At 28.0% G+C, this 15,919-nt stretch overlaps 1 pseudogene; it reads left to right on the top strand.

The window, feature by feature from the left end:
- The first annotated feature begins 1,746 nt into the window (after window positions 1-1,746).
- Window positions 1,747-15,702, top strand: LOC111290162 (proteasome subunit alpha type-3 pseudogene; annotated as a pseudogene).
- The last annotated feature ends 217 nt before the right edge of the window (window positions 15,703-15,919 follow it).

Here is a 15,919-nt window from a genome sequence, read left to right as displayed (position 1 = left end):
TTGCTATTTTTTATTACATTTTTTATTATTTCTCTGGCAGTCACCATGTCAATAAAGTTTTTGAAGATATTCTTAATCATTCTTTCATAATAGGAAGGATTCAAGGAATTGACAAACAAAATAATGAGTTCTTTATTTGACAAAGGTGGTTATACTTGGACTGTCACATCTCTTCATCTATGTGCATATTCTTTAAACGTTTCATTGGCTTTTTTTTCCATATTTTGTAGTGACAACCTATTAGGAGCCATGTCTAATACATGCTTGTATTGTGCTAGGAAGGCCCTAGCCAAATCATTCAAGGAGTAAATCTGTCTAGCTAGGCATGCCACCTTGTTGCAGACCTGGTGAGACTATCTTGAAAGCAATGGATCAAAAACTTATCATCATGAGTGTGGCTTGTCATCTTACGACAAAACATGGTAATGTGTGTTGAAGGACATTTTGTTCCATCATACTTTTCAAAATCTAAAACTTTAAATTTTGATAGAATGACAAGATCAAGAACTAGACTAAGCTCCTAAACATCAACACTCTCATGGCTTTCAATTGCCTTCAGTCTCTCTTTCAATAGATCATATTTGTCTTTCATCACCATATATCCTAATGAATCTGACACCTTTTTTAATTGCTCTTATTTTTTGGATCATTCAAATTAGAAGCATCAATGAAGTCGTAAAGAGTAGGCTTGAGGTTGACATTTATCTGAACTGGAGGTAACTTGGCAATAGTATTAATTTAAGGTTGATGAGTTACTGGAAGTGCTTGTGACATATGAGGGTCTTGCACAAATGGATGCATAAGTAGACACAATAGCGCTTTAACTATTGTTTCTTTCCTTGCCCTGTGTGTTTCAACAATTCCTTTTCTTTTTATCAAACTTGCTAACATCTGTCTTAATTTTACCAACTATCTATCCATATTTTGTTGTATTCTCGTAACTGTTTACCCGATCTCTCCTTAAGCCCTTTTCATTCTATTTATTCAGCTTGTATTTTCATCTTTCATGATCTAATAAAGCTCGAATATTGGCAGACTTATCTTGTTTCCCTGGCTGCGCTATTCTTGAACCTTAGCTACCAAAGTTAGAAATGCATAACATGGATTATATTCTTAAAAACATCTTTTTATTTTGAAGGTTTGATAAAAGTATATTCACAATTATCATTCATTGTCCTTAGCTGGCATGAAAAATAATGAATTCAAACAAATAATGCATGATATGCAAGTCAAATTTTATTATTATCGAATGAGTCCAAATTCCCTTATATATTCAAATTGGGTTTTTTAAAGACATTCTTCCACATTAAAAGTTTAATGAAAGCGTATTTACAACCGTCACTCTTTTACGGGGACTCCTTTAGGCATTCCATTAAAATGAAATGTAAACAAAGATGTTTATTCATTTTCCAAAAGTTTCAAGTTTACACATCAAGAACAATCTTAGGACAAAGGCCAAAAAATGCTAGACCTATTCTTACTCCCTTGGCCTTACCTAAGAAATCCAAAAGAAATGGACTATGACTACTGGTAAGGATAACCTTTTGCTTTAAGGCTTCTCTTTTTTTTTTTGTATTCATCATCTTGGCCAATTTGACTATCACTTACAGCACTACTTACTATCTTAACATGGATCGGTAAAGGAGTCCTGCCAATAATTGGCTTTATTTTGGTATTAAAACCTAAATATTTGACTTTTATCAGTCCTTATACCCAATGTTTCAAAATCGTACAATTTTTTAGAGAATGGCCCGCGATGCTAAAATGGTATTCACATCGGGCATTGGGGTCATACCTCTTAAAAAAAGGTGGTTTACGGGGTTCAGTAAGGATAGGGGCAATAAGGTAGTTTTTTATGAGCAGTAGGTATAACTCTGTGTAAGAAATGAGTATTGGATCAATAAGGGTTTTTCTTTTGGTGTTGCAATAGTTTTATTGTTCTATGGTTAGCTTGCTTTGCTAAAAAAAATGATGTTGTAGTTGGTCTTAAAGTGAATTGAAAAACTCTAGGTATGAAATTGGATTAAGAAGGTGGTGATGGGATAACATGTTGAACAAGTGGCTATGAAATGTGAGATGGTGGACATGAATTAAAATGTGGAATTCTTAAAGGTTGTATAAAGCTTTGGGAATGAAACCTAGGTGCTTAAAAAAGAGGTTAAAAGTAGTCATGAGAAGGAAGTAAGTGTGGGTTTGGATTCATGATAGTTGGTGATGGTTGTTTGAAGCTAAGCGATTCTGTCTTAGAAATCATACTTTTGAGTTCAATCATTTGTGTAGCCAATTCTTTCATTCCTTTCTTGAGGTCGCCTAAACTTTGGTCACTGTTTGAATCACCCAATGTCTTAGTATGCTCAAAAAAAATGCTAGAACTAATAGGAGGAAATTGGTGTTAATTTAGTGCAATTAGAAGTGACAAACGATCCCTGAAGAGCAACAAACTCAATCCCACCACTACTTTTAACCATTTCCATCAATTTAGCCATTTGTTACTTTATCTCCCAAAGCTCAAATCAAAATTTCTCTTAATTCAACTCTAATGTACTAATCCTTGCTTCTAATTGATCTCTCATTTTTGCCATTTTGATTCCCATTAAGGCAGTCATTTTATTCCGAGATTTAAACCAAAAAATTTTATATTTTTGCCTTTATTGAATGAATGCTACATAAATAATTTTTAGCTTTTATGACACACTTTTTTTGTCATGAAATGCAAATATGCCTAAGATAATGGATTTTTATTTATACAAGGACCCAAATGATAAAAATTTCATCCATAAGTGTGTATGCAAGGAATGTAGTGTTCTGTTGCAGGGATGCAATGCATGTTTTATAAAACCCTGCCATTCATGATTATATGCATGAAATGTAATGACATACTTACATAGGTGATAAAATGTATACTTGCAACATACTTGTATGAAATGCATAGACTTTCCATGTGCATGAGATATGTCTATATAGAATGCAATGCATGTGTTGTATTGGCCTAATGAGGTTGACATTACCTTAAGATATGTAATGAAATGAAGTGCGTTCACTACCTATTAAGATGTGCATTTGAGGCATGTATCTTTTATCAACATGTGTGTAAAATGGGATATATGTACTATCCATTGATATGGATAGGATGTAATACATGTATTATCTTATTATGATGTGCATCAGATGGGATGCATATACTATCTATTAGGATGCATGGGATGGGGCATATATATTATTCGATTATTTTTTCCCTTTTTTTTAAATTCAAGAATACACAATTTTTATTTGGCCAAATAAATTAAGAAAAACCTTTATTTTTGTGAATTTTTGTTTTATTTTTGGTTGGATAATACTAAAAAAGATTTCATTTTATTATAAAATATTTCTACAAAATGAATGAATTTTATGTTAAAAAAATTTCTTTTTTTCTAAAAATTACTTTTTTTCTTTTCTTTTTTCTTTTTCAAAATTTTAAGTTTACCCACGTCATTATTGTTTTACACTATTTAAGTTTTATTTACACCATTCATATACCTAAATACAAATTGTATTGGAATGTTTTTTTGTGCCCTAATTTGGGTAACTTTTTACAAAAAGGATTGGTATGGCTCTACCTAAGGTTAGTTCCCTAAAGTTTATGATATGGTAGTTGAAGATTTGTACATCTAAAAGGTTCTCTAATTGTTCCTTACTAGCATCCATATAAGACTGGTAAGGCACCCCGATCCTCATCTATTATAGGTTATGAATAGAAAGGGTTCAATCTGAGTGGGAGTATTTCGCTTGCCATTGCGAAGGTTGTCACTTCACAAGAGCATAAGTACTTTACTTGCAGAGTATTTTTAGATCATAAGTAACATACTCTGCTTGCAAAATATTTCAGTTGCAATTACGAAAGTTATCACCTCACAAGAGCATAGATACTTTACTTGTAGAGTGTTTTTAGATCATAAGTAAAGTACTCACGAGAGCATAGATATCTCTACAAATAAAAAAATCAAATGATACAAATAATAAATCTTATTTGTCATTTTGCAAACTTTTAATTTTACTTTACTTCCAATATCATAAGTAACAAACACTCAAAATCGAACTTAAATCTTTCAAAGATTTCTAATACAAACAAATACTCATCAAAATTATTAAAGATAAAATCAATATATTTACAAGATTCACAACGTAGAAAATGGATAGCATTGAAGTATAAATATTCATAATTAATGGAAGTAGCTGAAACAAATGAAACAATAATGCAAATTAATAGTCTGCAAAATAATAGCATACGTAACTCAAGAATTGATGGCACCAAAATAATAGCATATGTAACTCAAGGTAGCCCAAAATTAAATGACACCAAAATGAACAAAGATAAGATAACATCATAAAAGGTTGATGGCAGAGTAGTTCTAGAAAGAGACTCTCGAACTTGCCATTTTTGTCATTGGACCTATGGGGCTCTTTGATGCCACAAGAATACACTATAAATTTTTATATAAAAAAGATTAGCAAACATTATAAAACTAGAAAAAAAAAGTTGAAAGTTTTTATGGGGTTTTGGTTTAAGAAGGGTTTTAAAAGGATTTGGATTCAAAATCAGGTGAAAATGAAGTTAAGGCTGAAAGGAAAGAAATATTGGAGAACAGAGGCAATGGTTAGTGGAAAAAAAAGGTAATTTTTTGTTTGAAAATACGACCTATGATGTAGATTTACTCGATTTGATGAAGTTTTTGAAAAATTTAAGTGGATAAAAAAGATCAAGAAATTGAAAAGAAATTTTAAGATTCTTTTTACAAAGGTGAATGGCGATTAGTGATGGTGAACAACAATTATAGCAGTGAAAAATGGTTGGTTTCTAGGATTTTGGGTTTCCATGATGTTGTTCTTGAAGAAGGGATGTAGAGATTAGGTTAGAAAGAGACTAGAAAGAGAGCTAAAATGGAAAATAAAGAAAAATGTACAGAAAAAACCTTTTTTACATTAAATAAAAAAGGCATGGTTTTGGATCGAAGGATTTGCATTTTAACCCGCTAGGTGACTTAACCAAGTCGCAAGATCTTTTCATAATTTTTATATTTTTTAGTTTTGATTTGATTTTTCTTTCTTTCTTTTTTTTTTGAAGTTCATTTGTCTTGCGCATCATTTTTAACATTAAAATTTAAATAAAAAAATAAAAATTACATGAAAACAAAATAAAAACAAAAAGTTCAAATTAAAAAAAATGTATATGAATAAAAATAACTTTAAAAAATAAGAAATAAGAAAATTCAAAAACATTAATAAAAAAAAATAGAGTTGGGCTTTTTTTAATGTCACAAGTTTCAAAATCAAAATTTTTTAAAAAATTTAGAATTTTTGTTCATAAAAAACAAGTCCCCCAAAATAAGAAAAAACTTAAAAAAACCAAATTATATATTTTAAATTAAAAAAAACATTCAACAAATTTAAGCAAAAGAAACCACTAATAACAAAACCAATAAATACAACTAATAATAAAGAAAATAAATCCCACAAAAGTTCCTAGATATGAAATATTTTAACATTTTTATGCTTAAAAAATTTAAAAAATTTTACCACCGCAAGCAACAAGCTACCAATAACACAATCACCCAATAAACACTAAAAAAAAATTGTTCCAACACATTAACTAATTAAAAAAATTAACCAAGAGTAGTATAAAAAATAAAAATGAAACATATTAAATAAAGTGAAATATGCAAAAAAAAATGAAAAGGACAATGATTCAAATGACATGGTATAATTTTATAAAATTGCAAATAACAATTTTTTCAAAAAAAATAGATTAAGAGATATTTTTAGAATTTCTTCAATGTATAAAAATAATTTAAAAATAATTTAATTGTTAATAAATAAAAGCGACAAATGATCATCATAAAAAATAAAGTGTGGTTAAAAAGAAATACAATAAATAAAATTTATAAAAAAAATAATATATTTATGTTTTCAGTGTTAATTATATCTATTATATTTTATTTAATTCAATATCTCTCTAATTAATGATTAATGAATAAGAATTGGTCCCACCCCTATATGCGAAACGGAGCTTTAACACTAGTATTTAAAAAATATTGTTGATGAATTTATTAATTTTATTATAAGATAGAATTTTTAGCAAAAAATTTTGAAATATCAAAAGAATTTTTTTTTAATTTTTTGGTGTAGGACACCCTAATGGAAATATTCACCTTGAAATGTTGTGTATTTTCCATGAATGATTTTGATTGCATTACATGTATTGCATCTAGAACACTCAATACATGCATCCATGAGTTGTTATAACAAGGACATGGACTTTCCATTCCCTAATGAAAAACAAGATTTTGATATTTAGGTAAAGATAATAATCAAACAAGAGATTTCCAAAGAGAAAAATTTACCTGTTTAAAGATGAGAAATCGGTTTTGAGAAAAGATGAAGAATTTTTAAAGTTGTTGAGCTTCTACTTAGAGGAGATTTTTTTGAGATAAAATTTTTAAAGTTGTTGATATTTTGTTTAAAGGAGCTTTCCAAGATAAAAATTTTTAAAGTTGTTGAGTCTTTGCTTAGAGAAACCCTTTTAAATTTTTTACAGTTGTTGAGCCTCTGCTTAGAGGTGTCCTTTTAAAATTTCAAAAGTCGTCAAGCCTTTGCTTAGATGAGTCTTTTTTATGATGAATTTGTTTCAAGTTGTTAAGCCTCTACTTAAAGGAGCTTTTCCAATCTGAAAATTTTTAAAATTGTTAAGCCTCTACTCAAAGGAGTTTATTTAAGATGAATTTTTTTAAAGTTGTTAAACTTCTGCTTAAATGAGTTTTTCCATGATGAAAATTTTTAAAATTGTTCAGCCTTTGCTTAGAAGAGCTTTTTCAAGATGAAAATTTTTGAAGTTATTAAGCCTTTACTTAAATGAGCATTTTCTAGATGAAAATTTTTTAAGTTATTGAGCTTCTACATAAAGAAGCTTTTCAAAGATGAAGATTTTTAAAGTTATTGAGCCTCTACTTAGAGGAGCATTTTCATGATGAAAACTTTTAAAGTTAAGCATCTGCATAGAGGAGCTTTTTCAAAGAAAAGATTTTTAAAATTGTTGAAGCTATGATTAAAGTAGTTTTTTTGAGATGAATTTTTTAAAATTGTTGAGTCTCTGCTTGGAAGAGCCCTTTTCAAGATTAGGTTTTTAAAAGTCATTGAACTTCTTCTTAGAGGAGCTTTTACTAGATGAAATTTTTAAAATTATTGAACCTCTATTTACAGGAGCATTCATTATCAAGATTCGTAAATCCTTCGGGTAGAATATTTTAAATTTTCAAAAGTCAATAAGTCTTGCCTAGAAAAGCTTTTTAAATTTTTAAAATTAGTTAAGTCTCTACTTAGAAAAAACCTTTTAAAATTTCAAAAGTTGTTGAGCCTCTACTTAAAGTAGCTTTATAAATTCTAAAAAAAAATTTCTAAAAAAAATCACAAAAAAAAACTTTTTGTTTAATGTTTCTTCTTTTCGAACAAAATAGTTGTCTGTTTATTTTTACCTTATTTTTTATTCTTGATTCTCAAAAATAGGTAAAGAGGGGCAGTTGTAAATACCCACTTATTATTATTATTATTATTATTATTATTATTATTATTATTATCGATTTTCTTCTTTTTCTTTTTTCTTTTTCTTTTTCTTTTCTTTTTTTTGGCACCCTTTCTGCTAGCCGCCAACAACTGCACTGCCAGTAGCTCTGACAGTCACCAGCCACTACTCTGACAGCCACCTTAATCCTAGTTGGCCAAAGTTCAATAAAATCTTAGATTTTCTTGGATTTTGATCATCATCTAGCTCAATAAATCGAGCCACAAAAGACAAAAGTAAGGGAGGCCATCCAAAAGACACCGTGCAAAACAAAAAAACCCAAATTGAAAAGAAAAAGGTTTTACCAATTAAAAAAAAATTTTCTTTCAAAACACCTAAACCAAAAAAAAAAAAACAAACACAAACAAAAATCGTAGCCTCTGGTAATAGGGAACCACAACTCCAAACCACAAAAACCAAACAAAAAAAAATTCATTATGGCTGAATCTTTCAAGCCAGATTTGCACTGTTTGGAGCCATTTCTTGTCAAAAATAGGCTTGGATCTATGTTGAGAGGGTTGAGTTGAAGATTTTAGGGTTTTTTTAGATTTTTCGATAATCACTGACCAATGGAAGGCACAATGCACCAATGTAAAATTTTGAGTTTGGGCTTTTTTGGCATGGCTTGGTTATTTTAAAGAAAGAAGTTCTCTTTTTAGATAAAGAGATTAGAAGAATAATGAAGTAAAAAAATTTTTTTGGTCTTTTATAGTTCAGCAAAAAAAAAAAAAGTAAAACAGCATCGTTACACAAACCCAGGATCCACATCTAGACCCGATAACCCGCCCCGGGCTCTGCACAACCAATCCGCGACCCGCTCCCCCTTTGACATCTAACTGGTCCAACTAAATCAGTCTAGATCAACGTTGACTGGCCCAAATCAGTGTTGATCGAACTGTTGACTAATTCAGTTCAAGTAAAAAAAAATTTTTGGAATTCTTTTGTTTAGTTTTTTTAATATTATTTTTGTTATTTTGAATTTTTATCTTTAATATTTGGGCATGTTAAAATGTTTAAATGTATTAGAATAATTTTTTTTGTTTTTATAATAATAATTAATAAAAAATGAAAACCAAAAAATAAATAATACTAAAAAATGAAAAACAAAGTCTAATTTTTTTCTACTAAAAGTTAAAATGAACTTTATAAAACAATATAATCATAATAAAAATAATAACTAAGGATTATAATACTAACATTAAAAAAATGATTTTTAAATTTTGATTTTTTTAATTTGAAAAATGGGAAATAACCAAAAATTAGTAAAAATGTAAGAAAAAAAAATTTTATCCGACGATGAGATTCAGAGATATTCTAAGTAGTGATACCTACAAAATCTCTAGGTGAGAAGATTTTTTTTTAACTACTACCAACATATTGGAGTATTTATAAAATATTTTCAATACAATTAAAATTTTTATTTTTTGTTAATAAATAAAATAAAAATTAACTAATTTGTTAAAATAAAATAACAAAAAGTGAGGAAAAAAGAAATTTTATCCAATGATAGGATTTTAAAAGTATTCTTAGAAATCATGCTTTTATGAAATCCTTAGGTGAGAATTTTTTTTAAATATTACTAATGTATTTGAGTATTTATAAAAAATCTGTAATATGATAAAAATTCTTCTTTTTTAAAAAAATTTTAATAAAAAAATAAATAAAATTTTTAAAAGTAAAATAAAATATGTGCATCAACATATTGTCATTTGCATTGCATACATGTGTTCATTTTACGAAAAGTAAATACGAACCATCCGATGATAAGATTATAAAGTATTTCAAAAAATGATGCCTAAAAAATTTCTAAATGAGAAAGATTTCTTCTAATATTACCAACATATTGAGACATTTTAAGAATTATTTTAGTAAAAGGGTTCTAACTTATTTTTTTAAAATAAATGCAATAATAATAATAATAATAATAATAATAATAATAACAATAAAGGAAAAAAAGAGTAAAAACCAAATTTCAATAAACAAAATAAGTTAAGGAAACTATCTTCAAATATCGAAACTAAGACTGTTTTTATCAAAATCAAAAGATAGCATGTATTTAATTAGTACCATTTTAAACAGACGCTGTAAGAGTGCTAATATTTTCTTACGCGTAACCAATTCCCAGACCCTAAAGTTATCTTTTTAATAAATTTTAATTAATTTTAAAATTTTATTAAAATGATTTATTTTAATAGGTGTCAATCACACTTAATAAAAAAAAATGGTGGTAACTCCATTTTTTTTTTTCATTTTCGTTTTCAAATTCGTCAAGTGACTTCAAAACCCTTACGATAAATATTTATCCAAACATAGCATAAAGACTAAACTTCAAGATGGGAGGGAGCAAAGGCATGGTTTTTAATGGTTGAGTTGTCGTGAAGAAGGAATTGGTTGAGTCGAATTGGTTGGTTGGAAAATTGGAAGGGGGCAAACTTCCACAAGAGGTTTGGGACTTTAGAGGACTTTAGAGATTGGAGAAAAAAGGATGAGAAAATAAAGAGTAGAAATATAGTAACTTTTTAAAAAGAAGTAAGGGAGGTTGAGTCAAAGAATAGAGATTAGGGAATAAAAACAAATTATGGGTATTTTAACTTTATATTTTGAGAGATTTGTTGGTGCAAACAGATTTAGTTTTTAATTAAGGTAATTAAAGGGAAAGGAAAGAAAAGGAAATGAGGAAACTTTTGCTTACCTTTGTTTGGATTTTATATAAATTAAAATTAAAGAAAGGGAAGGGGTGCAAGAAAAGGAAATGAGGAAACTTTTGCTTACCTTTGTTTGGATTTTATATAAATTAAAATTAAAGAAAGGGAAGGGGTGCTTAGCCCTTTTGCTTTCCCGTACACTTTTTTATTTTTTTAATTACCTTTAAATTAAGGGAAAAAAAGAATAAATTTTTTAAATTTTGAAATAACTATTACATCCTTTTTTTATATTTCAAGTAAAACTTTTATTAATTTTCAAATCTAGTTATTTGCCAATTCTTGTAACAACACTTCGTGAACTCGTAATCTAAAAAATATTTATTTGAAAAATAAAATATTGCTTTATTATAAAGCAAACCCCTTATAAAAAACCAAAATGAAAACAAAAATGATTTAATTTCATATTGTCACTTTAATACATAAATCAATATATATAATTGTAAAAAAAATAATGTACTAATTAAAAAAAATTAAGTTGGTGTGCTAAGTCACATGATCAATATTGTTTGGCTTGTCATTTGTCTAGTCAAGTAGTATATCCTTAAAATTAATTTAAATACATGTATCATGCATTGTAGTAAAACCTTATGATCTTTGATTTCTACATTTAATAATAAGTTTTTAGAAGATATTTGGTTTTTACAATTAAAATATACTATACATTATTTTACATTTTAGTTTGATATTTCACAAAAAAAAAGTTTAGTTTGATATTATATGTTATAATTGGAAAAAATATGTTATAATTACTCATTTCCTTTCCTTTTCACTTTTTAATCAATCAATGGTTGTTATAATTTATTTCCTTTATTAAGTTTAACTATATGGATACATACATCTTTTTCTTTCTTATAAAAAGCATTTACTTTCATTTCCTTTACTTTATTAATATTTGTCCAAACATAGCATTAGTGAAATAGTGAGATTAGGTACAATTAAGCTAAGGAAATTTCTATTTACAACCCCATTTTTTACTCTCCACACCTATTTACTAAATACAACTAAAATTTAAATCCTAAAAATATTTATCCAAACATAACATTACTGAAATAATGAGATTAGTTGCAATTAAGCCAAGGAAATTTTTATTTACAATCCCAATTTTACTTTCCACACCTATTTACTAAATACAACTAAAATTTAAACCCTAAACCCCAAAAATTTACTCTTCACAATAAAAAACATGTTACAGCAACTTCCCTTATCTTCTGGTAATATAAATTTTTATTTCGTGACCTACAAAAATGAGTTTCTGTTAGATTTTAAAAGTTTATAGATATGTATTTTTGTAAACATTTAAAAGGTTACTAATACAAAAATTTTTTCCATAAACTTTTAAAAGCTTATGGTTATGTGTTTTTATAAACGAATATGCATATCTATAAGTTTTTAAAAGCGACATATCCGTAAGATTTTTAAATTTTATAGATATACATTTTCATGAGCTTTTAAACACTTATAGATATACATTTTCATAAACTTTTAAAAACTTATGAACATTCGTATTTGTAAGTTTTTAAAAAGTAAATGAGAGAAGAAGTAAAGATTAATTAAGTTTAAGCAAGGGTATTATTGTAAAAAAAATTGATTGTAAATGCAACTCTCTTAAGCCAATAAAAAATGGTATTTTAGCTTAAATTTTAGGGGGTTTAGAAAGGAAAATTAGATTTTGATAAAATTGATGAAAATTTTTTGGAAATTCTACTTTATTTAAGTAGAGAAATTTGGAAGGGAAAGGTTAACAAAAATTTGAGAGGGATATTTTTAATTAAATTATTAATATATTGGGTTTTTTAATCTTTGATTTTCAATTTTGGATTTTTATTAATGCCTTTTATTTTGGTATTGTATTGTTGTTAATTTTATTTTATTATTTTTTTAACTAACTAACTAACTAGCAACTTAAGACATCATCCATTATATAATAATTGAAAACAATTTTGTGAGAACATTGTCAAATTATTTAACTGATTAAGTGTTTTACACTATATTATCCATAGGATTAAAAATTAAAAATTAATACATTTAATGTAGTTTTAAATTTTTAATGATGAAATAAATAATATAACATAGGACCAATGTGTTCTTAACGTCTGACCATTGTATTATTTCTCAACAATGTTTTTTTTTTTTTTTTCAGAAGTTAGTAAGATCAATATCTTGTCATGTTTTTCTCATCATTTTTCATTTGCCTTTATCGACTTTTAAAAAGTAATGCTGAGATCTTCCGTGTGATTGTTTTTTCATCATTTTAAGTTCAAAACAAACAAAATGCAATCACACATTCCTCCCATTCATTCGTAAGTTGAACAAAGATGACGAATTGAGATAAAAGAATGGATAGGAACAAATTGATAATAAGTGCATGGCAATAATAGTGTTTGGGTAGGAACAAAGGTACCCAAGTAATGATTACAAGATAATCATGAACAAAATATTTTCAGTTTCTTTCTCCAAAACTCAACCAGATGACTTCTTTAATTCTTCAGAGTTCGTCAAATTACATTTGTCCCAGTATTGTGAGGTCATTTCTTAACGATGCTTCTCCTTTACATCCAAGCTGTCTTTTCAGGTTTTCAACTTAGATATTTTCTCCTTTTCTCTTTTTTTCTTTTTTTTTTTTTATCTTTTTCAAATAAAGTATCTTTTCACAGCATTTGACTTTATCAGAGTAGGCAAATCATTTTCGTCCATTTCTGCTAAAATTAATGCCTCATTGGAAAAAGGCTTTCTTTACCACATACGAACCTTCCCAATTTGGTGTCTATTTTCCTTGATTATCATGTTGATTTGGAAGAATCCTTTTTAGCACTAAGTTTTTTTTTCAAAAACGACAAGGGCGAATCTTCTTATCATGTGCTTTCTTCATCCTCTTCTGATACAATTGACCATGGCAAAGTGTTGTAAGCCTTTTCTCTTCAATGAGGTTCAACTACTCATAGCGATTCTAAACCTATTCTACTTCTTCTAACTAAACTTCCATTAGAACTCTCAATGAAGGAATTTCATTTCAACTAGCAACACAACTTTCATCCTATAAACCAAAGAGAACATGGTAGCCCTAATAGATGTTCTATAAGCATATAAGGCAAAAGGTAACTTTTCTTACTATTATTTATAAGTATCAATCATTTTCTTTAAAATCATTTTCATATTCTTGTTTGTAGCTTCTATTGTCTCATTCATTTTTGGACGATATAGTGCCAAATTATAATTATGGATCTTGAATTGAATGCATACTTCATTCATTATTTTACAGTTTAAATTTTTGGTATTATAAAAAATAATCATCTTAGGAAGCCCATATCTGTATATTATTTCATTTTTTATGAACTTGCATAACACCAATCAGATCACACTAGCATATAATATAGCTTTTACTCATTTTGTGAAATAATTAATCATTACAAAGATGAATCTATCCCTGTTCAAAGCTTTTAGAGTGATTGGACCGATGACTTCCATGCCCCATATAGAAAATATCCATGAAAGAGCCAAAACGCTCAATGCTGATAGAGAAGCGTTAATCTTATCAGCATAAATCTAACATTTATGGCATCTTCTAGCAAAATTAATACGTTCACTTTCCTTTATCAACCAATAATAGCCAGCTCTTATAATTTATCTAGCCATCATATGACCATTTGCATATGCTCCACAAATCTTATCATGCATTTCTTTAATAAACCTCTTTGCTTCAGCTGTACTCACACACCTTAAGAACACTTGATCTCAACTTCTTTTATTAAGAACATCTCCATCAATGAAGAAACTCATAATCAACTTTTTGATGATCCTTTTATCATTTTCTGTTGCATACTTTGGGTATTACTGACTTTTGATATATTGAAGTATATCATGATACCAGGGCTTCCCATCAACTTTTTCTTTGACACTTGAACAATGTGCTAATATTTCTTTCACGTCCAACTTGATGGGTTGGATCTCAATATTTGCATTTATTCTGATCATTATAGCCAAAGTAGCTAGTACATCAACAATTTAGATCTCCTTTCTATACAAATGCTTGAATTGAACTTTTTCAAATTGCTTGCCCAACTCAAAGATGTATTTATGGCATCGGATCAACTTGAAATCTCTCATTTCTCATTCATCTCATAATTGATAGATGATCAGTGTTGAATCTCCTAACACATCCAACACTTTGATTTTCTTTTTAATTACTTCTTGTAAACCTATAACACAAGCCTTATGTTCAGTCATATTATTTATGTAATTTAAATTCAATCTAGCTTTGATGATATAATAACGTCAATCAGGAGATATCAAAATTACTTCAATATTATAACCTAAAGTGTAAACACCTCATTTTATTTGAAAAATTTTCTTGAATTGAAAATAGGCTTCAACTATAAATTAGCCCAATTGAAAAAGTTTTATTTTTTAATTTAATGTTTGGTTTAATTTTAATTTTATCTAAAAGAAGTTTCAAAAAAAAAAAGATTTTAATAAAATATGACGAAAATGATGTTGAAAAATTTTTTAGATTTAATTTTAAAATTAATTCGTATTAAAGTTAAATCAAATAAAATTATAAATTTAAAGAAAATTGATTTAGAATGAATTTCTTATAAATATGAGGGCAAAGCATAAAAGAAGGGGGGCAGCATCGGAACTGGTTACGATCTCTCTGTTACCACTTTCTCTTCCGACGGTCTCGTTTTTCCAGATTGAGTATGCTGCCAAAGCCGTCGATAACAGTGGAACTGTAATTGGAATAAATTGCAAAGATGGGATCGTCATGGGAGTAAAGAAGCTAATAACATCAAAGATGATGTTACCTGGTTCCAATCGAAGAATCCACTCCATTCATCATCATTCCGGCATGGCAGTGGCCGGATTAGCAGCTGACGGTAGACAAATTGTCGCACGTGCTAAATCTGAAGCTACTAATTATGAAAGTGTGTACGGTGAAGCCATTCCTATAAAAGAACTTGCTCAATGTGTCGATAATTATGTCCATTTATGCACCCTGGGGTAATTCTCGGAGGTTATGATAGAGATGGACCCCAATTACATATGGTTGAAACATCTGGCATCTCCTATAGATATTTTGGTACTGCAATTGGGAAGGGAAAACAAACTGCCAAAACAGAAACTGAAAAGTTGAATCTGTCTGAAATGATGTGCGGGGAAGAAAGAGAAAAGGAAGCTAATTTTGGCAGATAAAAAAACACAAACGGTGCCGTTTGCTCTTAGCCCATGTGCTAGATTTGAAGACCAAGCATTCAGCCCAAATTGTCCTCTCATTATTTTAAGCCCGATCGAAATTCAACTTGGCCCATTGCAAACTCAATCGGCTTTGGATCTCAATTTGAGCTTGGTCCAAGTATGTTTTTCTATTTTTATTGTCTTATGTTATTGTGTATCATTTACTTGATTATGAATATTTTAAAATATATAATTATAATGTATATATTTTAAATTAACCTATAATGTCTTATCAAACTATTAAAAGATTTTTTATGGATTTAAATTTTTTTTATTTATGAATTTTATCAAGCTATTAAAAAATTTCATAAATTGATTGTATAAATTATTATTAAAATATTTTATATTTTTATCCTACCAAACTATTAAAAGATTTGCATCTTAAATC

The sequence above is a fragment of the Durio zibethinus genome, chromosome 11, assembly GCF_047325235.1.
Source record: "Durio zibethinus cultivar Kanyao isolate XHJ-2024 chromosome 11, ASM4732523v1, whole genome shotgun sequence".
Taxonomy (NCBI): Eukaryota; Viridiplantae; Streptophyta; class Magnoliopsida; order Malvales; family Malvaceae; genus Durio; species Durio zibethinus.
The sequence above is the reverse complement of the archived record's forward strand: the minus strand, read 5'-3'. Positions and strand labels throughout refer to the sequence as shown.